This window comes from Nicotiana tabacum, chromosome 20 (genome assembly GCF_000715075.1).
Source record: "Nicotiana tabacum cultivar K326 chromosome 20, ASM71507v2, whole genome shotgun sequence".
Classification (NCBI taxonomy): domain Eukaryota; kingdom Viridiplantae; phylum Streptophyta; class Magnoliopsida; order Solanales; family Solanaceae; genus Nicotiana; species Nicotiana tabacum.
The window spans coordinates 142,009,984-142,037,945 of NC_134099.1; the positions used below are offsets into that span (position 1 = coordinate 142,009,984).

General features: G+C 40.3%; 1 long non-coding RNA gene across 1 annotated transcript; it reads left to right on the forward strand.

Annotated features, from left to right (window-relative positions):
* LOC142174955 (uncharacterized) lies at nucleotides 1-27,833 on the forward strand. The gene is made up of 3 exons (XR_012704116.1): nucleotides 1-85; nucleotides 27,074-27,180; nucleotides 27,533-27,833. It is a non-coding gene; the product is annotated as an uncharacterized LOC142174955 (long non-coding RNA).
* The last annotated feature ends 129 nt before the right edge of the window (nucleotides 27,834-27,962 follow it).

The window sequence follows — 27,962 nt, forward strand, 5'->3', positions numbered from 1 at the left end:
ATTCTAAAGAAATTCTCTACAAACTCAAAGCAATTTGACTGAAGAATTCAAAATTCATTTGCCATTTCCAATGAAGTTGACAAAGGTAAAAAGAATTCTCCTTTTCATCTCTTTACAATATCGACACCCGAATCCCTGCTCCCTCTGCCCATATCGTCCTTTACTTCCTGCGACACGCATTTCAAAGGGTTCTTTAGCCGTTTGAAATCCTAACCCTTAAAGAATACCGCCCAAACTAACCCCAGAAAAGCTCTAGTAATTCTTCTATAAATACCGAGGTTTGGTAATAATTTCGAACAACTTTTGGGAGCCATCTTCAAACAATTTTATTCTTCAAAAATACTCTAAAAATCTTAGTTGCGTCGCCTCTGTTACTCTTTGCTACAACAGAGGTATTTTTCTTTGTACTTTTTGGAGCTTGTAAAGTCCGTGGTTGTCAGCTCAAGTTCAAAACCACAAAAGGTCAGTGAGTGAAATTTTTCTTCTCGCTTTGTCTTTGAAGTTTTAAAATGGTTTTATGTTCTTTTGAATGAATTTTAGTTGTTGCTTGTTAAAATCGTAAATTTGAGCAAACTCGTTTAGAAGACATGAAATTATAGGTATCTGGTTAAATCAAAGTAAGAGTCCAATAAAGCATAAATAGGCTTCTAGCAATTAACACATTAGTAGTTGATGAAATGGCTTTTTATTTTAAGTATATTATAATTATAATTCCCTCTTTTCTTTTGTCAAAATTACGCCGTTGCATTTTGTCTAGCATGTACCAAATTTTACTCTTCACTCCATGTATTAAAGTTATTGCCTCTCTTTTTCATGTCTCAAAATATATCCCAACTTTTACTGTTTTTAGTGTAAATGCAATAGAAAACATATTGTTAGAAATGAACTATTTGGGTGCTTAGTTTAAATGTCTTCGTGTTTAGAAATAAGTTTTAAAAAGTGGCTTGCTTCATCGGTTTGTGTCTAAAAAATAATAAGATTTAAGACCTTTTATATAGATATTACATGTATAGAAGTCACTGCCTTAAGATAAACATTTGAAGAATGCTCGATATTTGAAATATTTTTTCTTTTGTGAGTTAAGAACTAGAATTTCAAAATAAATGCTAGCACTTATTTATTTTATTATAGGTTATTTACTTTATCAGGATTAATCTCAGCCATTAGGTGCATCAAATCCAATGGTTGGATTTCTTTCTAGAATTAAAATCAAAGTTTGACTAGGGTTCCATCTCTTTCCCTCTCTCAAAGAAACAACGTTTCTTTTCTCTCTGCCATAATAGAGGGTTTTGGCTTCTCATATTTTCTTAGCAAAATTTGACTCCCATATCTTATCATCAGAAATTTGTGTGCAATTCTAAGGAAATTCTCCGCAAACTTAAAGCAATTTGACTGAAGAATTCAAAATTCATTTGCCATTTGCAATGAAGTTGACAAAGGTAAAAAGATTCTCCTTTTCTTCTCTTCACAATTTCGGCAAACGAATCCCTGCTCCCTCTGCCCATATCTTCCTTTGCTTCCTTCTACACGCCATTTCAAATGGTTCTTTAGCCGTTTGAAACCCTAACCCTTAAAGTATCCCGCCCAAACTAACCCTAGAAAAGTCCTAGTAATTCTTCTATACATACCGAGGTTTGGTAATAATTTCAGACAACTTTTGGGAGCCATCTTCAAAAAAATTTATTCTTCAAAAATACTATAAAAATCTTAGTTGCGTCAGCCTCTATTACTCCTTGCTACAACGTCAGAGGTATTTTTCTTTGCACCTTTCAGAGCTTGTAAAGTCCGTGGTTATAAGCTCGAGTTCAAGTTCGAAGCCAAAGTCCAGCAGATCTGCTCGGCGGGACCCAGTTCCTGTTTTACTTCTCGCTTTGTCTTCGAAGTTTTAAAATGGTTGTATGTTTTTTTGAATGAGTTTTAGTTGTTGCTTGTTAAAATTGTGAATTTGAGCCAACTCGTTTAGAAGCCATGAAGATATAGGTATCTGGTTAAATCAAAATAAGAGTCCAATTGTCACGATCCCAAATACCCCGATCGTGATGGCGCCTATCATAGTACTAAGCAAGTCAAACCAACACTTAACACATCGAATTCTTTTTATAAAAATTATTTTCTAAAACCAATTAAGTCTCAAATTCTTCATATGTAATATATAAATCAACAGAAATATGCAGAAACCAGTACAACATATACTAACCCAGCCCGAATCTGGTGTCACTAGTCATGAACCTCTAAGTACAACCAAAACACTGTCTGAATAATACAAATAGTCTAAAATAAAAAAATACTAAGATAGGAAGGAGGAAGGCAGGGTTGCGAATGTCGTGCAGCTACCTTGCAATCTCCGGATAAACTCTAAGAGTGCTGGAAGCTCTCACTCTGATACTCGGGCACCTGGATCTGCACACAAGGTGCAGGGAGTAACGTGAGTATGCCAACTCAGTAAGTAACTAAAGTAAATCAAGTCTGAGTGCAGTGATGAGCTTTTAAAATATAAGAAATCTCAACAGAAATATCAAGTCAAAAATCTGCATTTTGATAGCCAGTTATCTCGTAAAACTCCAGTTTAAATTAAAAATCCTTTGAAAACATTTATTCGACATTTTTCAACAGAGGCTCAATATAAAAGAGGAGTAAAGGTAGCAAAAATGTCATAAACAAGCCCCTCGGGCAATGTATCACTCATAAGTATAGCCTCTCGGGCAAGCCTCTAGTCACTCGTGACTCAGCTCTCGTCAATCAGTACTCACATTCAGCACTCCGGCTCAATAGATATCTCATAATAATAATAATAATAATAATAACAATGATAACCGCTGCGGCGTGCACCCCGATCCATAGTTTATAATCGACTACGCTCACTGGGGTGTGCAGACTCCGGAGGGGCTCCTACAGCCCAAGCGTCATATTGTTACGGCGTGCAGCCCGATCCAATATATATCGCTGCGGCGTGCAGCCCGATCCGTAATATATATCGCTACGGCGTGCAGCCCGATCCATATAAATATCGCTACGACGTGTAGCCCGATCCATAATGTATATATAATCCTCACCATTAGGTCCTCAACCTCTCTCAGTCATTAACCTCACGGTCACTCGAGCATATCAGTGAAAAATCAAGGAAACTCAGCCCAAACAGTTTTCATATATTAAGAAGTAGAGTGGTGAAACCGGATTTAAATAATAAACAGGTAAAACATGACTGAGAATATGCTTTCAAATTAAATAGAGTGAGGAAAGTAGTAAAATACCCCTAAGGGTCTAAACAGGTCGGCACAAAGGCCCCAAACATGGCATTCAACCCAAGTTATCAAACCAATTTCTAAACACATGGATATCATTTACAATATATCAAAATATGCAACTATATAGTCGCCACTGGACGAACCAAGTCACAATCCCTACGGGTGCACGCCCACACGCTCATCACCTAGCATGTGCGTCACCTCATTTATAAAAACAGTACAAAATTCCGGGGTTTCATACCCTCAATCTAGATTTACAATGGTTACTTACCTCAAACCGGGTGAAATATTACTCCGCGATGCCCTTGCCTCTCAACTCGCATCGAATCTATCCAAAATCAGAATATAACATCAATATATGCTAAGGGAACGAAGCTCATGCAAAAATAATCAATTTACATAAAAAATCCCCAAATTGGCCAAATCCGACCCCGGGCCCACGTATCGAATTCCGATAAAAATTACAAAACTAGAATCATTACTCTCTCACAAGTTCATAGATACCAAATGCATCAAAATCTGACCATAAATGACCCGTCAAATCCTCATATCAAAGTCTCCAATTTCAAGCCCTAACTTCCCAATTTTAGGCTTTAAATACCACTATTTTCATGTTTAATTAGGTAGAAATCATCATAGAATCGTGTATTGAGTTCAAAAATCTTACCTCCAAGTGTTTCCCTTCGATTCCCTCTTTAACCCTTCTCAAAAATCTCCAAATCCGGCCAACAATGGTGAGAAATGGCATAAAATTCGCGAAGATGGCTATTTAAACATTCTGCCTAGGTAATTTTCCTTAATCGCGATCGCGAAGAACAAACTTTACTGACTAAGAAATAACCTTACGTGAATGTGTCTCTCCCCACGCGAACGCGATACACAGCTTCCTCACACCTACGCGATAGCGGACCAGGGATCGCGTTCGCGATGAACAAATGCGTGATCCAACCTTGGTCTATTTAACCTTACGCGAACGCGACTTAACTCATGCTTTCGAGATGCTTTACCTGAACAACACTCGCGATCACAGCCTCAGATATGTGAACGCAAAGAACAACCTTGCCTACCTCTACAACTGCTTTACGCAATCGCGAGCCACCTCACGCGATCGCGAAGAAGAAACATCTGCAACAGAATTGATGTCACGCCCCGAGCCTGGGGGCGAGACCGGTACCTGGTGCCTCATCTATCCTTGCATACCTACTTGCGACTAAGAGACTCTGATATGTATACTTTGGCCATGGGCCACATTAAAAGTTAATGTGCCAGCAAAATATAAAACTGCATAGAGACTAATGCTGACTAAATGTCAACATACAGCTGGGCCGGCAAGGCCGTCGTAATTACTACAACTGACAAGCCAACAAAATATACGTATAGGCCTACAAGCCCAACATACTGCGCTAACCGACAAGATATATCTACAAGCCTCTACTTTTAGATATACTGTGATCGGAACAAGACCCTGACCTACCCATAACCTATCTACATATATACACAAGATGTACACAAAACTTCTAGACCCGGCAACTCTGAAGGACGGGGAGCTTACCGATAAAGCTGAACTCGGGCAAACACCTACTAAGGAGGTCTACCCGTATGCCTCTCTGAACCTGCACGCATGAAATGCAACGCCCCTAGAAAGGGACGTCAGTACAAAATAATGTACCGAGTATGTAAGGCAATGTACTGAAAGCTGAAACTGAACTGATAATATAATAACTGCAAGTAGCTAGAAGTCAAAGATAATCTGAAGATATGTTTACCTGCTGATACTTACTCAACTCTCTCAATATAGTAAGTAAAATAGTTGTCCGACCCTATTAGGCTCGGTATATATATAACTGCTCTACCGTGAATTAGGCTCGCTCATAGGCGCTCGGCCATACTAGGCTTTGTATCTCAACCAACTGGGCTCGCTCATAGGCGTTCAGCCACAGTAGGCTCGGTATATAACTTACCATCTAATTAGAGGTTGCCTAATAGGGGCCTGCCCATCAATTATAGCTCGATGATAATAAAAATAATGTAATACTGGATATATAGACTCTCTGCTCTCTTGACTGGAAGAAGGAATACTCAATTCTTTGATGTCGAAAGGGAAGTTTAACATTTTCATGCATGCATCAATAAAAACTTCAAGTAGATGAAGCAGTAGACATCTTTATTTGGTATTTAATTTGGTGGTCAATCAGAGGCATTCATAATTTGACAATTATGTGATATTGGTCAGACTGAAAACAACGAATGAGCTTCTTAATGTAGCGATATCCTATTTCTAAGAACTGAAAAGTTTAGGAAATGAATATAAAGTCCCGCTAAAGAGAATATTATAATTTACGAAACTAGGAAAATATACGTAAATTCCGGGATATGGAATTTTCTTTATGCTTCATTATCAAACTCCTGTAATTACGAGATTATGCCAAAATGAAGGAATGGCTTAGCCTTAACATACCTGGAGTAGGGAAAAATCCGTATGATATTCTTGGAAAAAGATTGCACCGTACTCCTTTAGAACCGCAAAATTTTATGTTGCTAATAATTCTCGTTGGATCTCTTTTGGTTGCGAGAATTCATGTTGCTTAATATAACACATAGGATCTGACTAGAGTATTTTTGAATGAAACTTGTTGAAAGTTTTTAGGGTAGATAACGTTCCCCATTTCTTAATGGTGATGTCTTGATATGGAAAATGTTTAAAACTAAATAAAGGTATAACTAACATGTTATGCCACCTAGTAAGAATAAGTGTTGTTATAAGAATTAGCTTAACTAATTGCCACGTTTTGGGTTGTCTAGTCTCATAGTTTAATTATTAATTAGGTAATATCCCGCTATTGGTGATTAACCAATTACCCACATAATTAAGAATTGTCTCAAATTACTTAAAATTCTACTTATTTTAAATATACCTTATACATCATACTATTGTGGTCATATGGTACCTTGCATCGTACTAGTCCATAAGTATCGGGTATTATCGCTCGGCCCGTAGTTTATCCCAATTTGACAACCTTCAATGAAACTCATTTTCTTTAATTCGTGTACCCCTTCCTTCATGACACTTACTTATTGCTTGGTATAAATAGCATAACTATGCTAACATCAAGGTAATCTCATCCCTGAGTTTATGTCAATTTACTGAAGACGAAACTTTAATGTACGAAAAACGCAAGATGTAACATCCTTCCCCCCTTAGAAACATTCGTCCTCGAATGTCTACTCTTAGATACTTTGGGAAAATCTTTGCCGGAGTCTCTTTTGTACACTAAACTAAAACCAACTTGTACGCAGCTAGAAAATATACTATACATGCCACACATGGCCACTGTCTATAAATAGCAATACTTGGCCTCACACAACTGTCCGTTAAAAATTCTGAGAGTCAAAGAAAGGAGAGCTTACCTGATGACCTACTGGCCTGAATAGAGTTGTGCTGAGGTATCCCACCTCAAGCCATATCCTCAGTTTGAAATAGGTGGGGGGTATTTAGACTTCATTTCTTCCTTTGATTCACACGTTATCTCTTCCACCTTCTTGCTTCTCCATAAAACCTTTAGGGATGCTATCTCCTTATTTCGTAGCTTGCGGACTTGTCGGTCTAGGATGGCAACCGGAATTTCGTCTTATGACAAGTCCTCTGTAATCTGTACATCATCTGTGGGCACCACTCGGGTAGGATCACCAATTCACTTTCGTAACATAGATACATGAAAAGCTGAATGGATAGACTCCAATTCCGAGGGCAATTCTAACTCATAAACTACTTGGCCCACTCTCCAAATGATCCTATAAGGCCCAATATACCGTGGGATAAGTTTGCCTTTCTTGCCAAACCTCATCACACCCTTCATAGGTGACACTTTTAAGAATGACCACTCATCAACCCCGAACTCTAAATCTCGTCGCCGCACGTCAGAATATGACTTTTGATGACTCTGAGGTGTCAACAGTCGCTCCCAAATAAGCTTTATTTTTTCTATGGCTTGCTGAACCAGGTCTGGCCCATGTAATCTAGATTCTCCAACATCAAACCACCCTATAGGAGATATGCACTTACGCCCATACAAAGCCTTGTATGGAGCCATCTGGATACTGGAGTAGTAACTGTTATTATAAACAAACTCGATAAGAGGTAGACCTTTCTGAATTGTGCGCTCAGCTTGTCCATCAGTTTGTGGATGAAAAGTTGTGCTAAGATTCTCCTCAGTCCCTATACCTTTCTGAAATGACCTCCAAAAATGTGTTGTAAACTAGGCTCCACGGTCAGATATAATAGATAATGGCACTTCGTGCAGTCGCACTATCTCTTTAATAATAACGTTGCATAATCTTCTGCTGTATATGTAGATCTGACCGGTAGGAAATGAGCTGATTTCGTGAGCCTATCGACTATCACCCATATGGAATCGAACTTACGATGAGAACGAGGCAAACCCTTGATAAAGTCCATGTTTATTGCCTCCCATTTCCATGTCGGGATCTCTATAGTCTGTGTTAGCCCTCCGGGCTTCTGGTGCTCTATCTTCACCTGTTGGCAACTAGGACAGTGAGCGACATACTTAGCAATGTTCTTCTTCATATCATTCCACCAATACATCTCCTTAATGTCATGATACATCTTCATCGACCCAGGGTGAATGGAGTACCACGAATAATGTGCCTCTGACATAATCCTGTCTCGTAGCCCTACTATATCTAGAATACACAAACGGATCATGTATCTGAGAATCCCATCTCCCTTGAGTTCTAACAACGGATTCTTCTGCTGCGGAACTCACTTTCTTAACTCGACCAACTTTGGGTCCTCGTGCTGCCTCTCCTTTACTTCAGCTATGAGAGATGATTTTGTAGTATTTTGGAGTACAACTCCTCCATTAACAGAGTCTACTAACCGAATCCCCAAACAAGCCAATTGATGAATCTCTCTGGTTAATTGTCTTTTTTCGGCCTCTATATGTGCTAAGCTACACATAGATCGGTGACTTAAGTCATCTGCTACAACATTAGCTTTTCCTTGGATGGTAGAGAATGCTAACATCGTAATCTTTTAATAACTTAAGTCATCGCCTCTATCGCAAATTAAACTCTTTTTGCTTGAAGATATATTGCAGGCTTTTATGATCTGTGAATATATCAACATGAACACCATATAAATAATGCCGCCATATCTTAAATGCATGGACAACCGCAGCTAACTCGAGGTTGTGGGTCGGATAATTCTGTTCATGCTTCCTTAACTTCCTTGAAGCATACACAATTACCTTCCCATGTTGCATCAGGACACACCCTAACCCAACACCTGAGGCATCGCAATACATGGCATAGCTATCTAGGCCCTCTGGAAGTGCTAGAACTGGCGTTGAGGTCAACTTGTTCTTAAGCTCCTGGAAACTTTGCTCACAGGCCTCTGTCTACTGAAACTTAGTTGCTTTCTGCGTCAACTTCATTAATGGTGTTGAAAGAGAAGAAAAACCCTCTACGAACCTCCGGTAGTATCCTGCTAAGCCTAAAAAGCTACGAATCTATGTTGGAGTGGTAGGTCTAGGCCAAGATTTCACAGCCTCAATCTTCTGAGTGTCTACCTTTATACCTCCGTCGGATACAATGTGCCCCAAGAATGCTACAGACTTCAACCAGAACTCACACTTAGAAAACTTAGCATATAATTTATTATCACAGAAGGTTTGGAGTAACGCTCGCAGGTAGTCCACATGCCCATCCTCTGAACGTGAATAAACCAGAATATCGTCAATAAAGACTATTACGAACAGATCTAAATATGGCCGAAATAGGCTATTCATCAAGTCCATAAATATGGCAGGCATATTTGTCAACCCGAAGGACATGACAAGGAACTCGAAGTGGCCATATCGGGTCCTGAAGGCTGTCTTGGGAATATCTTTCTCCTGAACTCTGACTTGGTGGTACTCTAACCTCAAATCTATTTTTGAAAAGCATCTAGCTCCCTGCAACTGATCAAACAAGTCATCTATCCTTGGAAGTGGATGCTTATTCTTAATAGTTACCTTGTTTAGTTGCCTATAATCGATACACATCCTTAGCGAGCCGTTTTTCTTCCGTACAAATAGTACCGGTGCACCCCAAGGTGAGGTACTAGGTCTGATGAAACCTTTCTCTAGTAAATCTTTTAACTGCTCCTTTAACTCCTTCAATTCAGTGGGTGCCATTCTATACAGAGGGATGGATATTGGTTGTGTTCCCAGAAGCAAATCGATGCCAAAATCAATCTCTCACTCTGGAAGAATACCTGGAAGTTCATCTGGAAATACATCTACGTACTCCCTTAGTACTGGAATAGGCTGAAGTGTAGGTATCTCAGCATTTGCATCTTTAACATGCACAATATGATAAATGCACTCTTTTTCGATTATTTTCCTCACCTTCAGATAGGAAATAAACCTACCTCTAGGTGTCGCTGTATTACCTACCCATTCAAGGACTGGCCCACCCGGAAAATGAAATCTGGCTATCTTTGCTCAACAATCAACTGTGGCATAACAAGCTGCCAACCAGTCCATGCCCATGATAACATCAAAATCCAATATCTCTAGCTCAACAAGGTCGGCTGAGGTCTAACGACCACAAACTATCACTGCACAACCTTGGTAAACCCGTCTAGCGATATCGATTCTCTTACCGATGTAGATACCGCAAAAGGATCACTTAGTATTTCAGGCACTATACCAAATTTCCTCGTGACATGGGGTAATACATGATAAAGTAGATCCTGGGTCTATCAAGGCATAAACATCATGGGAACAAATGGTCAACATACATGTCACAACGTCTGGTGAGGACTCTTGGTCCTTTTGACCTGCTAGCGCATAGATACAATTCTGGTTACCACCTGAACTGGACCCTCTACCGCTGTCTCGACCTCTACACGCCAAATACTGAGGCTCGCACCCTGAAGGATGCACGAACATAGCTGATCATGTTGCTGAATTCGCTGGTTGCACTATTCCCCCAAATTCTCTATTTGGGCAATCTCGCATCATCTGCCCCGGACGTCCACATGTATAACAAGCATCGGAACCGGCTCGGCATTGGCCCAAATGTCCTCTACCGCAGATGGCACAGCGCGGCAAAAATGGCCATGTCTTCCCTGAACCTTGTTGTCGCTGCAAACTTGACGCTTGGGAGCTCTCACCTGGTCCTGACTGAGTATAACCGTCATACCTGTAACCCTGTGACTGAGGTGGCAGATGTCTAGGTGGTCGTTCGAAGTACTGGAGCCTGTAACTACCCTGAGACTGCTCCTAAGACCTAGCAAATCTCATTCTCCTCTGTTTCCCTGACTCAGTCCTCTTCGTACCCTGTTGTCGACGCCTACCCCTTTCTATATTTTGGGCAAATGCCTGAATCCGAGAGATATCCATACTGTCCTGTAATGCAGCGGTGGGACATGCCTCGGTCAACTCTGGGTCCAACCCTGCTATAAACCTGTGGATCCTATCCCGCATAGTAGCAACTATGGATGGTACATATCTGGCCAATGAGTCAAAACGGAGACTATACTCTCAAACACTCATATTGCCCTACTTGAGGGTTAGAAACTGATCGACTCAGGCCTATTGGATCTCCCGTGATAAGTACTGGTCAAGAAAGGCATCTGAAAAATTCTCCCAAATAGCTAGAGGTGTATCATGTCCCCTGGACCTTTTCCATCCCTCGTACCAAAGGATGTCTATATCTCGGAGTCGAAAAGTTGCTAGCTCAACTGTCTCTTTCTCCGTGGCATGCATAACCCGAAAGATCCTCCGAATCTGATCTATGAAATCCTGCGGGTCCTCCTTCTGATCTGTCCCTGTGAACTCAAGGGGACTCAAAGCAGTAAACTCTCGGACCCTTGAACTCCCATATCCCTCGAAAGGTCTTGTACTAGCGGATGCCCTAGCTTGTTATGGGTAGATACCAATTGTGCCAACAAATGCACCGCACTCCTTAAGTCCTCATCTGATGGAAACGGATGGAGAACTAGATATGTGGTCTCCCTAGGAATCTCCTCAGCTAGCGGAGGAGCCAGTAATTACTGGGTAGGAGTCTCTCCTAGGACTCCGACTGGGCCTCATCTACTGGGGGTACCCTGCTAGTCCCCTCACCTACTGTTGTTTCCCTCCTCTGGCTAGCCGTAGTCTTCCTAGTTACCGTCATCTGTGCATGCAAACGTCAACATGTAAGTTTAGCTCAAATTTCCTATAACTCAATGCTACAGTACGATTTAGATTTGAAAGAAGGGTAACCAACTCCTAAATGCCATGTAGTCCCCTGCTTATATAATGTGGTGCACCACATATAAATAGGAACCTACTATACATGGCTTGTAGACTCCCTAGGACAGAACTGCTCTAATACCACTTTTGTCATGCCCCAAGCCTGGGGGCGAGACCGACACCTGGTGTCTTATCTATCATTGCGTACCAACTTGCGACTAAGAGACTCTGATATGTATACTTTGGCCATGGGCCATATTACAAGTAATGTACCATGCAAAATATAAAATTGCATAGAGACTAATGCTGACTAAATGTCAAGATACAGCTGGGCCGGCAAGGCCGTCATAATTACTACAACTGACAAGCCAAAAAAATATACGTACAGGTCCTACAAACCCAACATACTGTGCTAACCGACAGGATATGTCTACAAGCCTCTACTAATAGATGTACTGTGATCAGAACAGGGCCCCGAACTGCACATAACCTATCTACATATATATACAAGATATACATAAAACTTCTAGACCCGGCAACTCCGAAGGACGGGGAGCTTATCGATAAAGCTGAACTCGGGCAAACACCTACTGAGGAGGTCTACCCGTCTGCCTGTCTGAACCTGCACGCATGAAATGCAACGCCCCCAGAAAGGGACGTCAGTATGAAATAATGTACTGAGTATGTAAGGCAATGTACTGAAAGCTAAAGCTGAACTGATAATATAATAACTGCAAGTAGCTGGAAGTCAAAGATAATCTAACGATATGCTTAGCTGTTGATACTTACTCAACCCTCTCAATATAGTAAGTAAAATAGTTGTCCGGCCCTATTAAGCTTGGTATATATATATAACTGCTCTACCGAAGTAGGCTCGCTCATAGGCGCTCGGCCATACTAGGCTCTTTATCTCGACCAACCGGGCTCGCTCATAAGCGCTCGGCCACAATAGGCTCGGTATATAACTTACCATCTGATAAGAGATCGATTATAGCTCGATGATAATGAAAATAATGTAATACTGGATATATAGACTCTCTGCTCTCTTGATTGGAAGAAGGAAATACTCAATTCTTTGATGTCGAAAGGGAAGTTTAACATTTGCATGCATGCATCAATAAAAGCTTCAAGTAGATGAAGCAGTAGACATCTTTATTTGGTATTTAATTTGGTGGTCAATCAGAGGCTTTCAGAATTTGACAATTATGTGATATTGGTCAGACTGAAAACAACGAATGGGCTTCTTAATGTAGTGATATCCTATTTCTATGAACTGAAAAGTTCAAGTAATGAATATGAAGTCCCTCTAAAGAGAATATTATAATTTACAAAACTAAAAAAATATACGTAAATTTTGGGATATGGATTTTTATTTATGCTTCGTTATCAAACTCGTGTAATTACAAGATTATGACAAAATGAAAGAATGGCTTAGCCTTAACATACCTGGAGTAGGGAAAATTCCGTATGATATTCTTGAAAAAAGGTTGCACCGTACTCCTTTAGAACCGCAAAATTTTATGTTGCTAATAATTCTCGTTGGATCCCTTTTGGTTGCGAAAATTCATGTTGCTTAATATAACGCATAGGATCTGACTAGAGTATTTTTGAATGAAACTTGTTCAAAGTTTTTAGGGTAGCTAACGTTCCCCATTTCTTAATGGTGGTGTCTTGATATGGAAAATGTTTAAAACTAAATAAAGGTATAACTAACATGTTATGCCACCTAGTAAGAATAAGTGTTGTTGTTGTAAGAATTAGCCACTGAATCAAGAATGACTCTTAGTCATTCTTTTAACTAATTGGCACGTTTTGGGTTGTCTAGTCTCATAATTAATTAACTAATTAGGTAATATCCCGCTATCCGGTAATTAACCAATTACCCGCATAATTAAGAATTGTCTCAAATTACTTAAAATTCTACTTATTTTTAATATACCTTATACATCATACTATCATAGTCATATGGTACCTTGCATGGTACTAGTTCATAAGTATCGGGTATTATCGCTCGACCCATAGTTTATCCCAATTCGACAACCTTCTACGAAACTCATTTTCTTTAATTCGTGTACCCCTTCCTTCATGTCTGTCACGACCCGGATTTTCTACCCTCGAGAGTCGTGATGGCGCCTACTCGTAGAAACTAGGCAAGCCATGAACTTAGAAATCATTAACTCCTTTATTTTAAAACTTCTTACCAATTATAATAACAAGAAAATAAACCGTTAAATAATTGCGGAATATGAAATTTAGCGGAAGTCTTAAGTAAATAGAAAACGAAAATGTCTCAAAGACCATCACGTGCCTCTAACTAGAACCTGGTGTCACAACATCCACATACTACTAAGAATACTAAATACAACCGTTTGAAAGAAATATAGCATTGTTTGTCTCGAATACATGAGATAACAGAATATGAAATAAGATAGAGGAGACGCCGGGCCTGCGGACGCCTGCAAGGCTACCTCGGTGTCTCGGTGGACTGAAGGCTGGCTCCCGAGCTACTGCTGCTGACCAAAGTCTACTCCGATATCTACACAGAGTGCAGAGTGTAGTATCAGCACAACCGACCCCATGTGCTGGTAAGTGTATGGCCTAACCCCGGCGAGGTAGTGACGAGGCTAGGACCAGACTCCAGATAAACCTGTGCAATTATATAATATATGGCGGAAAAAATAAACAGGTAATAAGAAATCAAAGCTGGGGAAGGAGAACATGCTTCGGGGGTAGCAGATAAAACAGAATATCAAAGAATAATAAGGAAACTACAATTTAACTTCTAACACGGATAAAAAGAAATAAGGCAACTTTCACTTTCAGTTTCATCTTGTCGCAGGCGTGCAACCCGATCCCATTTTTCATATCTTGTGGTAGGCGTACCACCCACTCCCATTTTATTATATCTCGTGGTAGGCTACCACCCGCTCCCATTTCATTATATCTCGTGGTAGACGTACCACCCGCTCCCATTTCATCATATCTTGTGGTAGGCATACCACCCGCTCCCATTTCATTATATCTTGTGGTAGGCGTACCACCCGCTCCCATTTACAAGTCATCACAACATTACAAGAAATTCTGGCAAGGGAACAAAAATAATATAATAACTTCTCGGCAAGGGAACAACAATATCGAGACAGTCATCCTGGCAAGGGAGAATCAGCTATAACCAAATCCTAACTCATTTTGTACTCAGCTCAATTAATGACAATACTGAATCATAACTAAGATCTACGAGGATAAAATCAATCTTTACTCAATATAGGAGATCATTAATTAAAGCATCTGAAGTGCCATCTAAGAGCACAACAACGTTCAAATTTAAGACTCACGGTCATGCTCGATAGCAACGTACAGATACTCGTCACCATGCCTATATGTCGCACTCAACAAGAAGCAAGTAGCAATTATGACTCAACTCATAATCCCTCAAGCTGAGGTTAGACCGAACACTTACCTCGAACTTTCACGGCCAACTCAAGCCTCGAACACCGCTTTTCCTCTCAAATTCGGCTCCAACCCAATCGAATCTATACATAATTGACTCAATATCATCAAAGTGCTAAACAATTCAATTCCAATGTTCAATTATAACTTTCCAATCATTCTTCCCAAAATCCCAAAAATCGACCCCGGGCCCGCTTGGTCAAAACATGAGGTTTGGACCAAAACCCGATCACCCATTTGCCCAAGAGCCCGAATATATAATTTGTTTTCAAATCCGACCCCAAAACAAGGTTTAAATTACAAATAATCAAAAAGCCCTAACTCTACCCAAATCCTTAATTTCTACCCTTAATTACATGTTTTAGGCCTAAAAATCTAGTGGGTGTTGATGAAAAATGAAGAAAACAAGTTAAAGATTACTTACCCAAGAGATTATGGTGAAGAGAATCTTCAAAAATCGCCTAAGAGCTTTGGATAAGAAGAGGTTTGTGAAATTTTTATAAAATCCCGAAAGTGTTCTGTTTTTGGCCTTTTTAAAATCACTGGGCAAAAATACCCTTCGCGTTCGCGACTGACCCTTCGCGTTCGCGTACACGGGCTCGCGTTCGCGGAGAGTAATCTCCTGGAGCCCTCGCGTTCGCGTCCAAGGGTTTGCGTTCGCGTAAGACAACTACTCCACCCCCTGCCCAGGCCCATTTGGCCTTCGCGTTCGCGTGGCCAGGACCACGTTCATGAAGGGTTATCCCCCCCAAAGCCTCGTGTTCACGGCCTTAGCTACGCGTTCGCGTAGAAGGAAATACCTTCAGCAACAATTAACCCATCGCGTTCGCGTGGGTACTCCCGCGAACGCGAAGAAGAAAGTACCAGAAACCCAACAGCTGAGAAACCTGCAACATTTTCTAAGTCCGAAACCCTCCGAAACACATCTGAATCACACCCGAGCCCTCGGGGCTCCTAACCAAACACACGTACTAACTCAACAACTTCATACGAACTTATCCGTGCGATCAAATCGCCAAAATAACCTCAAAAACAATGAATCAAACCTCAAAATCAAAGGATTTTTCTCAAACTTCATAAAACATCAACTTTAGCAATTTAGGTCCAAATCACGTCAAAGGGACTCCGTTTTCAACCAAATTTTATAAAAATGACTTAAACCATATATAAGACCTGTACCGGGTGCCGGAACCAAAATACAGGCCCGATACCATCGCTTTCTAATCAGATTTCATTTCAAAATTCCTTAAACATTTTCACAAAATAATTTTACTTAAAAATTTATTTCTCTGGCTTGAGACCTCGGAATTCGATTCCGGGCATACACCCAAGTCCCATATTTTCCTACGGACCCTCCGGGACTGTCAAATCACGGGTCCAAGTCCGTTTACCCAAAATGTTGACTGAAGTCAAATTTATTCATTTTAAACTCAAATTTCATCATTTTTCACAGAATTTCATATTTAAGCTTTCTGGCTACGCCCGGATTATGCACACAAATCAAGGCAACTCTAAATGAGATTTTCAAGGCCTCGGAACATGGAAGTTTCGTTTTAAAACAAGTGATGCTGACCTTTTGGGTCATCACAATGGCACTTACTTATTGCTTGGTATAAATAGCATAAATATGCTAACATCAAGGTAATCTCATCCCTGAGTTTATGTTAATTTACTGAAGATGAAATTTTTAACGTACGAAAAACGCGAGATGTAACAACTAAAGGAAAATCTGCAACTTTCAAAACAAGAATTTGATCCGTTTAACCACCCGAAACTCACCTGAGGCCCTCGGGACCTCAACCAAACATGCCAACATATCCCATAACATCATGCAAACTTGTTCCAACCTTCGGAACGCTCAAAACAATATCAAAACATCAAATTCTCATCGGATTCAAGCCTAAGAATTTCAAAAACTTTTGAATTCCGAATTCGATCAAAAAGTCTATCAAACCTCGTCCGAATGACCTGAAATTTTGCACACACGTCATAAATGACACAACGGACCTACTCCAATTTCCGAAGTTCCATTCCGACCCCTACATCAAAATTTCCACTGCCAACCGGAAAATGCCAAAATTTCAATTTCGCCAAATCAAGCCAAATTCTACCACAGAACTTCAATATACATTCTGAACACGCTCCTAAGTCCAAAATCACCCGACGGAGCTAACCAAATCATAAAAACCACGTTCCGAGATCTTTTACTCACAAGTCAACTTCCGGTTGACTTTTTCCAACTTATAATCAACTTAAGAGACTAAGTGTCTCATTTCTCTCTACAATCATTCTGAACCCGAGTCAATCAACTCAACACAAAATAAAAGAGCTGAACCACACAAAATAAAGCAGAAATAGGGAAAATGGAGCTAAAACTCTCAGAACGACCAATCGGGTCGTTACACCAATAAAGTATGAATAGGCTTCTGGCAATTAACACATTAGTAGTTGATGAAATGGCTTTTTGTTTTAAGTATATTATAATTCCCTCTTTTCTTTTGTCAAAGTTACGATGTCGCATTTTTTCTAGCATGTACCAAATTTTGCTCTTCACTCCATATATTAATGTTAGGCGTCTGCTCTCTCTTTTTCATATCTCAAAATTTATCCCAAGTTTTACTGTTTTTAGTGTAAATGCCATAGAAAACATATTGTTAGAAATTAACTATTTAGGTGCTTAGTTTAAATGTTTTCGTGTTTAGTAATAAGTTTTAAAAGTGGTTTGCTTCATAGAGTTTGTTTCTAAAAAATAATAAGATTTAGGTCCTTTCATATAAATTCTACATGTATAGAAGTCACTACCTTAAGAAGAACATTTGAAGAATGCTCCATATTAAAATATTTCTTCTTTTGTGAGTTAAGAACTGTTTTTATCATTATAGATTTATACTCTATTTATGAAAATAAATTAATAAACTATCTGGGCCATTTAAACCAGTGAATACCTAAAGTTATTTTGCGAGATAGCTCTGTACGTATGTTTGCCTAAGTACTTAAGTTTTTCTAGCTAAGAAATAACATTGATTTATTATAAACTTAGGACTAGTTAATGCTTAAACAATTTATTATAGACTAGAAATTGTACTCCCAGATGGTAGAAAAGATAATATTCAGAAAGGTTAAAATATCATGTGCAAAGGACTTGAAGTTTATTGAAACTACCTGTTATTATTAAGGTTCTTGTATGTGCCCTTAAGAGAAGTTTGCTCTTAACTAAGTGCAGAAGTTTGACATACCTTTCAAATTATTTTTCTTTCCTTACTGTTACTATCGAGTGTGCCATTAGGATATTTTAGTATTTGCTTCTAATACTTGAAATAAAGTAAGAAAGCATGTGTTTTGTGTGTTAAAAGATATCATGCGTATTATTTGTCTTAAAAAAGTCTGCTGCTGCTTCGTCATTTCCTTTAAAAAAGCATGCTACTAGGAATGAAATATCTAATTTTAAGACTTAATATAGAAGTGGGAAACCATGTTGTTCTGAGTGTAAAGGATTATGTTGACCATATTAATCTGTTTGACCCTTTAGATTTCTCATGAATGCGGAAAGTTAGTATTCTGACTTATTATTTCAGTTAGAAAACATGTATAAAGACCATAAATCTTTTGGCATAAGCTTGTTAAAATTTTTAAAAAAAAAACTGTCTTATTAGAGTTCATAATCTTGCTGTAAGTTTTGTCCAAGTCTATTTCTAACTCGCTTTGTAATGATCCGACCGGTCGTTTTGAGGTCTAGCGCATCGTTCAACAGTTTGAGACCATGAACAGCTTCACTTCAGGTATTATGACTTTTACGCATGATCGGATTGAATTTTGGGAAGTTCAGAGTCGATTGGAAAGAGAATTCTCATTTCGGAAGCTTTAAGTTGATAGAAGTGACTAAGATTGGATTCTTAAGTAAACAGCCTCGGAATTGAGATTCGAAGGTTCCAGCATGTTCGTATGATGATTTTGGACTTGGGCATATGTCCGGATAGAGTTTTGGAAGATCCGGGAATGTTTCGGCACCTATTGTGGAAGTTAGCATTTTTTGAAGAATTTCATAAGTTTGGGTTGTAGTGCATTTCAGAGTTATCGATGTCCGTTTGGGATTCCGAGTCTGGGAATAGCTCCGTATAGTAATTCTGGTATTGGGAGCGCGATCGGAGTGAATTCAGAGGTCTGTGGGTCATTTTGGAGTCATTTGGCTAAAGTTGGAAATTTGAAAGTATTTGAGAAGTTTGACCGGAAGTGGCCTTTTTGATATCGGGGTTGAATTCCATTTCGGATGTTGGAGTAGGTCCACTACTTCAAATATGACTTGTGTGCAAAATTAGAGGTCAATCGGATGTGATTTGATAGGTTTTGGCATCGAATGTTGAAGTTTGAATTTCCCAAGTTCATCAAGTTTGATTTGGGGTGTGATTCATGATTTTAGTGTTGTTTGACGTGATTTGAGGACTCGAGTAGATCCGCATTATGTTATGGGACTGATTGGTGTGTGATTGGATGGGGTTCTGAGTGCCTCGGGTGGATTCCGGGTGGTTAACAGATCGAAAAAGGGAGTTGAGGAAGAGCTGAAGTAGCTGAGCATCTGGTGTAACCGCACCTGCGTAAGGAGGGCCGCAGGTGCGGGAGATGACTCGCAGAAGCGGAATAGAGCCGGGCCGGAGGGGATTGCAGAAGCAAAATGATGTGTGCACCTGCGATGGCGTAGGTGTGATGCCAGTAGCTGCAGAAGCGACAAAGACCGCAGGTGCGGAAGGAGAGGCCGCAGAAGCGGTGGCGCAGGTGCGAGTGGCCGGGCTAGGCACGGTGTTTGTTTAAAATGAGGGTTTGGCTCATTTCAACCTTATTTCCTCCATGAGAGCCGACCTTTGAGCGATTTTGGAGCTCTATCTTCATCATCCATGTCAAGGTAAATGGTTTTTACTAGTTTTGAGTTAAATACTTGGATAATAAACGGATTTAAGCATGAAAATAGGTAGAAACTTGGGGTTTGAGGGAAAACCTAGAAAATTGGTATTTTTGGATTTTGACCACGATTTTGGGCATGAAATTAAGAATAAATTACATATTGGAGTTCGTGAGGTTATGGGTAAAGTTTTGTTCGAAAAATTTCGGAATCCGGGCACGTGGGTCCGAGGGCAATATTGTCAACTTTTCGAGCGGAGTTGGGATTTTATATAAATTGAATTTTTATGAATATTAGGGTGTATTTTCATTGGTTTGCCCGTTATTTGGATAGTGTTGGAGCATTGGGGCATTGGTTTGAGTCGTCGGAAGGGCTTGGAAGCCGGTCATTGGACTTCAGAGTAAGGTAAGTCTCCTTTCTAACCTTGTAAGAGGGAATTGTCCCCATAGATTAATAATTGGTTATGTGCTTCTATTTGTGGGAGCTACGTACGCACGAGGTGATGAAAGTCCGTGCGTAACTACTATATTACGTTTAAGTCCGGGTAGTCTAGGACCCAAAAACATGTTATACTTGAAATATTTGTAATCTTATTGACAGTTTGAATTGCTTAAATCACATGGTAATCTTATATGTTGAGGTTCTGTGTAGCGATGGTATTGTGTGAACAGGATGGCTCTTTAGTTTCAGAACATATATCGTACCTCAGTTGTGCTTGAGTTGGTTAGCTTATGGCGCTATATGTATCCCCAGGGATGGTATTATGCACTTAGCGTGCTTGTGACCGATATTCGGTAATTTCGTTGTAATGAGCAATTTAGCTCGGTGTGTATCTCCTTATGTGAATTCTATGTGTGGATCGGGTGGCATGCCGCCATGGGTATGCTGTTTGGATTGGGTTGCAGGCCGCAACAGTGTGTTATTGAGTGCAATTCCCTATATCTGTTTTTATGTGTTTTATTTCCCATTTTTCTGAGGAAAGCTCGTATTAGATGCGTAAGTTGAGTAGTCCCTTCCCGAGTTTGTTTTCCTTATGTATCACATTCGAGTTGTAGCCTATTGGCATATTGTGGCATTATATGAGACTTTTGGTCATGTCTAGGGCAGCTTATTGCCTGAGCAGCTCGTACTGGGTGAGACGAGACTATTGGATTTATGATTAGTGTGTTCGGATTATAGGAAGTATAATGAGGTTCAGAATGAGGTGGAGATTCTTGTCAAGTGTATAGACTCAATGAATTATTGACTCGGCAGTTGGTTATGAACTTCCACACATCTCTTCCATCATGGCGTATTGCAAGGGGTTAGAACAGGACTTAGATATGTCATGAGGTGCATCGGGAGCATCAAATTCGTGGAAATTTTTGCCATTATGATCAGCGAATGTTATTTTGGTCCTGTGAGTAAAGTGGTGTAAGGTGTGAATTCAGCGAAGGTATGCAGTCATGCTTGGTACAGTGTGTAGTGATTGGTGCGGTGTTCGTATGTTAGAAACAGGCCTGGCAGAGAATTCCGGATGTTAGAATTTGGTTCTAAGCTTATTTGCTTGAATGACAGAGAATATCTTCAGATTTGCTCGGGCTAATGTGCTCAACTGAGTTGTGGTAGCACGGGTAGGAGCACAAGATGCCAAACAATGATTTTAGACAGCTCCAGCGCAGTTCTTAGCACGTTCAAAGACGAACGTATGTTTAAGTGGGAGAGAATGTAACGACCCGACCGGTCATTTTGAGCTCTAGCGCATCGTTCGGCAGTTTGAGACCATGAGCAGCTTCACTTCAGGTATTATGACTTGTACGCGTGGCCGAAATTGAATTTTGGGAAGTTCAGAGTCGATTGGAAAGAGAATTCTCATTTCGGAAGCTTTAAATTGATAGAAGTGACTAAGATTGGATTCTCGAGTAAACGGCCTCGAAATCGAGATTCGAAGGTTCCAGCAGGTTCGTATGATGATTTCGGACTTGGGTGTATGTCCGGATCGAGTTTTGGAAGACCCGGGAATGTTTCGGCACCTATTGTGGAAGTTAGCATTTTTGGAAGAATTTCATAAGTTTGGGTTATAGTGCATTTCAGTGTTATCGATGTCCGTTTGGGATTCCGAGTCTGAGAATAGCTTCGTATGGTGCTTCTGGTGTTGGGAGCGCGATCGGAAGTGAATTCAGAGGTCCGTGGGTCATTTTGGAGTCATTTGGCTAAAGTTGGAAATTTGAAAGTATTTGAGAAGTTTGACCGGAAGTGGACTTTTTGATATCGGGGTCAGATTCCTATTTCAGAAGTTGGAGTAGGTCCGCAATGTCAAATATGACTTGTGTGCAAAATTTGAGGTCAACCGGATGTGATTTGATAGGTTTCGGCATCGAATGTTGAAGTTTGAATTTTTCAAGTTCATCAAGTTTGATTTGGGGTGTGATTCGTGGTTTTAGCATTGTTTAACGTGATTTGAGGCCTTGAGTAGGTCCGCATTATGTTATGGTACTGGTTGGTGTGATTGGACGGGATTTCGGGGGCCTCGGGTGGATTCTGGGTGGTTAACGGATCGAAAAAGGGAATTGAGGAAGAGCTGAAGCAGCTGAGCATCTAGTGTAACCGCACCTGCGTGAGGAGGGCCGCAGGTGCGAGAGATGGCTCGCAGAAGCAGAATGGAGCCAGGCTGGAGGGGATCACAAAAGCGAAATGATGTGTGCACCTGCAATGGCGCAGGTGCGATGTCAGTAGCTGTAGAAGCGATAAAGACCGCAGGTACTGAAGGAGAGGCCGCAGAAGCGGTGGCGCAGGTGCGAGTGGTCGGACTGGGTAGTGTGTTTGTTTAAAACGGGGGTTTGGCTCATTTTAACCCCATTTCCTCCATGGGAGCTGATCTTTGGGCGATTTTGGAGCTTCATCTTCATCATCCATGTCAAGGTAAGTGGTTTTTACTAGTTTTGAGTTAAATACTTGGATTATATACGGATTTGAGCATGAAAATGGGTAGAAACTTAGGGTTTGAGTGAAAACCTAGAAAATTGGTATTCTTGGATTTTGACCATGATTTTGGGCATGAAATTAAGAATAAATTACATATTTGAGTTCGTGAGGTTATGGGTAAACTTTATCTTCGAAAAATTTCAGAATCCGAGCACGTGGGCCCGAAGGCGATATTGTCAACTTTTCGAGCGGAGTTGGGATTTTATATAAATTGAATTGTTATGAATATTAGGGTGTATTTTCATTAGTTTGCCCGTTATTTGGCTAGTTTTGGAGCGTTGGGGCATCGATTTGAGTCGTCGGAAGGGCTTGGAAGCCGGTCATTGGACTTCAGAGCGAGGTAACTCTCCTTTCTAACCTTGTAAGAGGGAATTGTCCCCATAAGTGAAATAATTGGTTATGCGCTTCTATTTGTGGGGCATACGTATGTACGAGGTGACGAGAGTCCATGCGTAGCTACTATTATGTTTAAGTCCGGGTAGTCTAGGACCCAAAAGCATGCTATACTTGGAATATTTGTAATCTTATTGACAATTTGAATTGCTTAAATCACATTGAATTAGTAAATGAATTTCTAAAAAGATTAAATTTCATTTTCTTAAATTTTTAAAACAGAAATTGGTTTTCTTTGCATAATTGTTCCCTGATGACTTCTTGATTGACTGTCTATGTGTGTTTAATTTTAGAATGGGCCGAACGCCTCGGCAGATTAAATAGATGCATCTATGGTTCGCGCCATTCGACTCTCTGGCAGTGTACAGTTTAAATATTTGTTGGATCGGGTAATGCTATATTGTGCTGTGTGAGTTGTGAATGGCTCGATAATTTTCTTATATGTTGAGGTTCTGTGTAGCGATGGTATTGTGTGAACAGGATGGCTCTTTAGTTTCAGAACATATATCGTACCTCAGTTGTGCTTGAGTTGGTTAGCTTATGGCACTATATGTATCCCCAGGGATGGTATTATGCATTTAGCGTGCTTGTGACCGATATTCGGTAATTTCGTTGTAATGAGCAATTTAGCTTGGTGTGTATCTCCTTATGTGAATTCTATTTGTGGATCGGGTGGCATGCCGCCATGGGTATGCTGTTTGGATTGGGTTGCACGCCGCAACAGTGTGTTATTGAGTGCAATTCCCTATATCTGTTTTTATGTGTTTTGTTTCCCATTTTTCTGAGGAAAGCTCGTATTAGATGCGTAAGTTGAGTAGTCCCTTCCTGAGTTCGTTTTCCTTATGTATCACATTCGAGTTAGTAGTCTATTGGCATATTGTGGCATCATATGAGACTTTTGGTCATGTCTAGGGCGGCTTATTGCCTGAGCAGCTCGTACTGGGTAAGACGAGATTATTGGATCTAGGATCAGTGCGATCGGATTATATGAAGTATATCTAAGAGCAAATAAGGTGGAGATTCTTGTTAGGAGTATAAGCTCAATGAATTATTGACTCGGCAGTTGGTTATGAACTTCCACACATTTCTTCTGTCATGGCGGTATTACAAGGGGTTAGAACAGGACTTAGATATGTCATGAGGTGCATCGGGAGCATCAGGTTCGGGGAAATTTTGGCCATTATGATCTACGAATGTTATTGTGGTCCTGTGAGTAAAGTGGTGCAAGGTGTGAATTTAACGAAGGTATGCAGTCATGCTTGGTACATCGTGTAGTGATTGGTGCGGTGTTCGTGTGTTGGAAACAGGCCTGGCAGAGAATTCCGGATGTTGGAATTGGGTTCTAAGCTTATTTGCTTGAATAAAAGAGAAAATCTTCAGATTTGCTCGGGCTGATGTGCTCAACTGAGTTGTGGTAGCACGTGTAGGTGCACAAGGTGCCAAACAATGATTTCAGGCAACTCCAGCGCAGTTCTTAACACGTTTGAGGACCAACGTATGTTTAAGTGGGAGAGAATATAACGACTCGACCGGTCGTTTTGAGATCTAGCACGTCGTTTAGCAGTTTCACTTCAGGTATTATGACTTGTATGCGTGGTCCGAATTGAATTTTAGGAAGTTCAGAGTCGATTGGAAAGAGAATTCTCATTTCGGAGGCTTTAAGTTGATAGAAGTGACTAAGATTGGATTCTTGAGTAAACGGTATCGGAATCGAGATTCGAAGGTTCCAGCAGGTTCGTATGATGATTTCGGACTTGGGCATATGTCCGGATCGGGTTTTGGAAAACCCGGGAATGTTCGGCACCTATTGTGGAAGTTAGCATTTTTGGAAGAATTTCATAAGCTTGGGTTGTAGTGTATTTCAGTGTTATTGATGTCCGTTTGGGATTTAGAGTCTGGGAATAGCTCCATATGGTGATTCTGGTGTTGGGAGCACGATCGGAAGTGAATTCAGAGGTCTGTGGGTCATTTTGGAGTCATTTGGCTAAAGTTGGAAATTTGAAAGTATTTGAGAAGTTTGACCGGAAGTGAACTTTTTGATATCGGGGTCGTATTCCGATTTCGGAAGTTGGAGTAGGTCTGCAATGTCAAATATGACTTGTGTGCAAAATTTGAGGTCAATCGGATGTGATTTGATAGGTTTCGGCATCGAATGTTGAAGTTTGAATTTCTCAAGTTCATCAAGGTTGATTTGGGGTGTGATTCATGATTTTAGCGTTGTTTGACGTGATTTGGGGCCTCGAGTAGGTCCGTATTATATTATGGGATTGATTGGTGTGATTGGACGGGGTTCCGGGGCCTCAGGTGGATTCCGGGTAGTTAACGGATCGAAAAAGGGAGTTGAGGAAGAGCTGAAGCAGCTGAGCATCTGGTGTTACCGGACCTGCGTGAGGAGGGCCGCAATTGTGTGCTCGCGGGTGCAGGAGATGGCTCGCAGAAGCAGAATGGAGCCGGGCCGAAGGGGATCGCATAAGCGAAATGATGTGCGCACCTACGATGGCGCAGGTGCGATGCCAGTAGCCGCAGAAGCGACAAAGACCGCAGGTGCAGAAGGAGAGGCCGCAGAAGCAGTGGCGCAGGTGCGAGTGGTCGGTTGGGCAGTGTGTTTGTTTAAAACGGGGGTTTGGCTCATTTCAACCCCATTTCCTCCATGGGAGCCGATCTTTGGGCGATTTTGGAGCTCCATCTTCATCATCCATGTCAAGGTAAGTGGTTTCTACTAGTTTTGAGCTAAATACTTAGATTATATATGGATTTGAGCATGAAAATGGGTAGAAACTTGAGATTTGAGGGAAAACCTAGAAAATTGGTATTCTTAAATTTTGACCACGATTTTGGGCATGAAATTAAGAATAAATTACATATTTGAGTTCGTGAGGTTATGGGTAAACTTTATCTTCGAAAAATTTCAGAATCCGAGCACGTGGGCCCGAAGGCGATATTGTCAACTTTTCGAGCGGAGTTGGGATTTTATATAAATTGAATTGTTATGAATATTAGGGTGTATTTTCATCAGTTTGCCCGTTATTTGGCTAGTTTTGGAGCGTTGGGGCATCGATTTGAATCGTCGGAAGGGCTTGGAAGCCGGTCATTGGACTTCGGAGCGAGGTAAGTCTCCTTTCTAACCTTGTAAGAGGGAATTATCCCATAAGTGAAATAATTGGTTATTCGCTTCTATTTGTGGGGTCTACGTACGCACGAGGTGACGAGAGTCCGTGCGTAGCTACTATTATGTTTAAGTCCGTGTAGTCTAGGACCCAAAAGCATGCTATACTTGGAATATTTGTAATCTTATTGACAATTTGAATTGCTTAAATCACATCGAATTAGTAAATGAATTTCTAAAAAGATTAAATTTCATTTTCTTAAATTGTTAAAACAGAAATTGGCTTTCTTTGGATAATTGTTCTCTGATGACTTCATGATTGACTGTCTGTGTGTGTTTAATTTTGGAACGGGTCGAACGCCTCGGCAGATTAAATAGATGCATTTATGGTTCGCGTCATTCGATACTCTGGCAGTGCACAATTTAAATATTTATTGGATCGGGCCGTACGACCTCCTTTGCGCATTCTTGTAATGCTTGCTTGAGATTTGCAAGTTGATATTGTCTCCCTGGTCTGAGATAAATTGATAATTAATGGACTATAAATTTGGAGACTCCTAAATGTAAAAAGGGATGTTTACTTGTTTTTTGACTTACTTGAGTTTATTGCCGCTTTAATGAATCCATGATTATTCGCATTATTTGTATATTATTATTGGACCACTAGTAAGTGTCGAAGTCGACCTCTCGTCTCTACTTCTTCGAGGTTAGACGGGATACTTACTGGGTGCACGTTGTTTTCGTACTCATACTACACTTGCTGTGCATTTTTGTTGAACAGGTTCAAGTGTGGCTAGGGGCTTAGTGGCATAGCGACATCGTTGATGCGGGGACTCAGGTGAGCTGCATCTTGCGAGACGATTCGCAGCCAGCAGAGTCTCCTTCAGAGTATTGTACTGTATTATTTCATTCCTGTCCAATTGTATTGCGGACAGTTATTGTATTTTATTTCATTCCTTAATAATTGCTCATGCACTTGTGACACCGGGTTCTGGGATGATTATGGGGTAATTGTATTAATTCCTAAACATTTCTATTTAATTTTCAACGGATATCTTTTACTAGTAAAATTGAAGGAAAAATCATAGTTTTCAAAATTATTAAAACAAGGCCTAAATTAAGTATATATGATTGGCTTGCCTGACAGCGATGTCCGGCGCCATCACGACCCTTAGTGGATTTTGGGTCGTGACACCCTTCTTTCTAATTTCTTGCTTTTCTCTTTCTTTGTTTGGCATAGGCACTTGGAGCAATATGAGGTTTAATGCAAGACTCGAATGGTACAAGCATGGAGTCATTACTATTGAGTCCTAGATTATAATGGACATCTAGAAGAAGGACAAGCGAAAAGCTTGGGGTCACCTATGGCGGCCTTCGTTATTTACATTTACTTTGTTTTGAATTTTTAATCAATTTGATTATATTCTTTTGATTAGTTCTACACTTAACTTGGGATTATTGATGTGGTTTTCACTTCTTCACTTAGTATTCTCACTCAATTATTGGCAGATATCATCTATCTTATATAGTAGTGTTCTTAAAGAATTTTTGAAGAACCATTTAAGTTTCAGGTTTCTATTATATAAGTTCGAAATTGAATCAATTTTATTGAAAAAAAGCGTGCTCCAGTTGAAATTGACAAATTGTTTCTTATAACATCAAGAAAATGT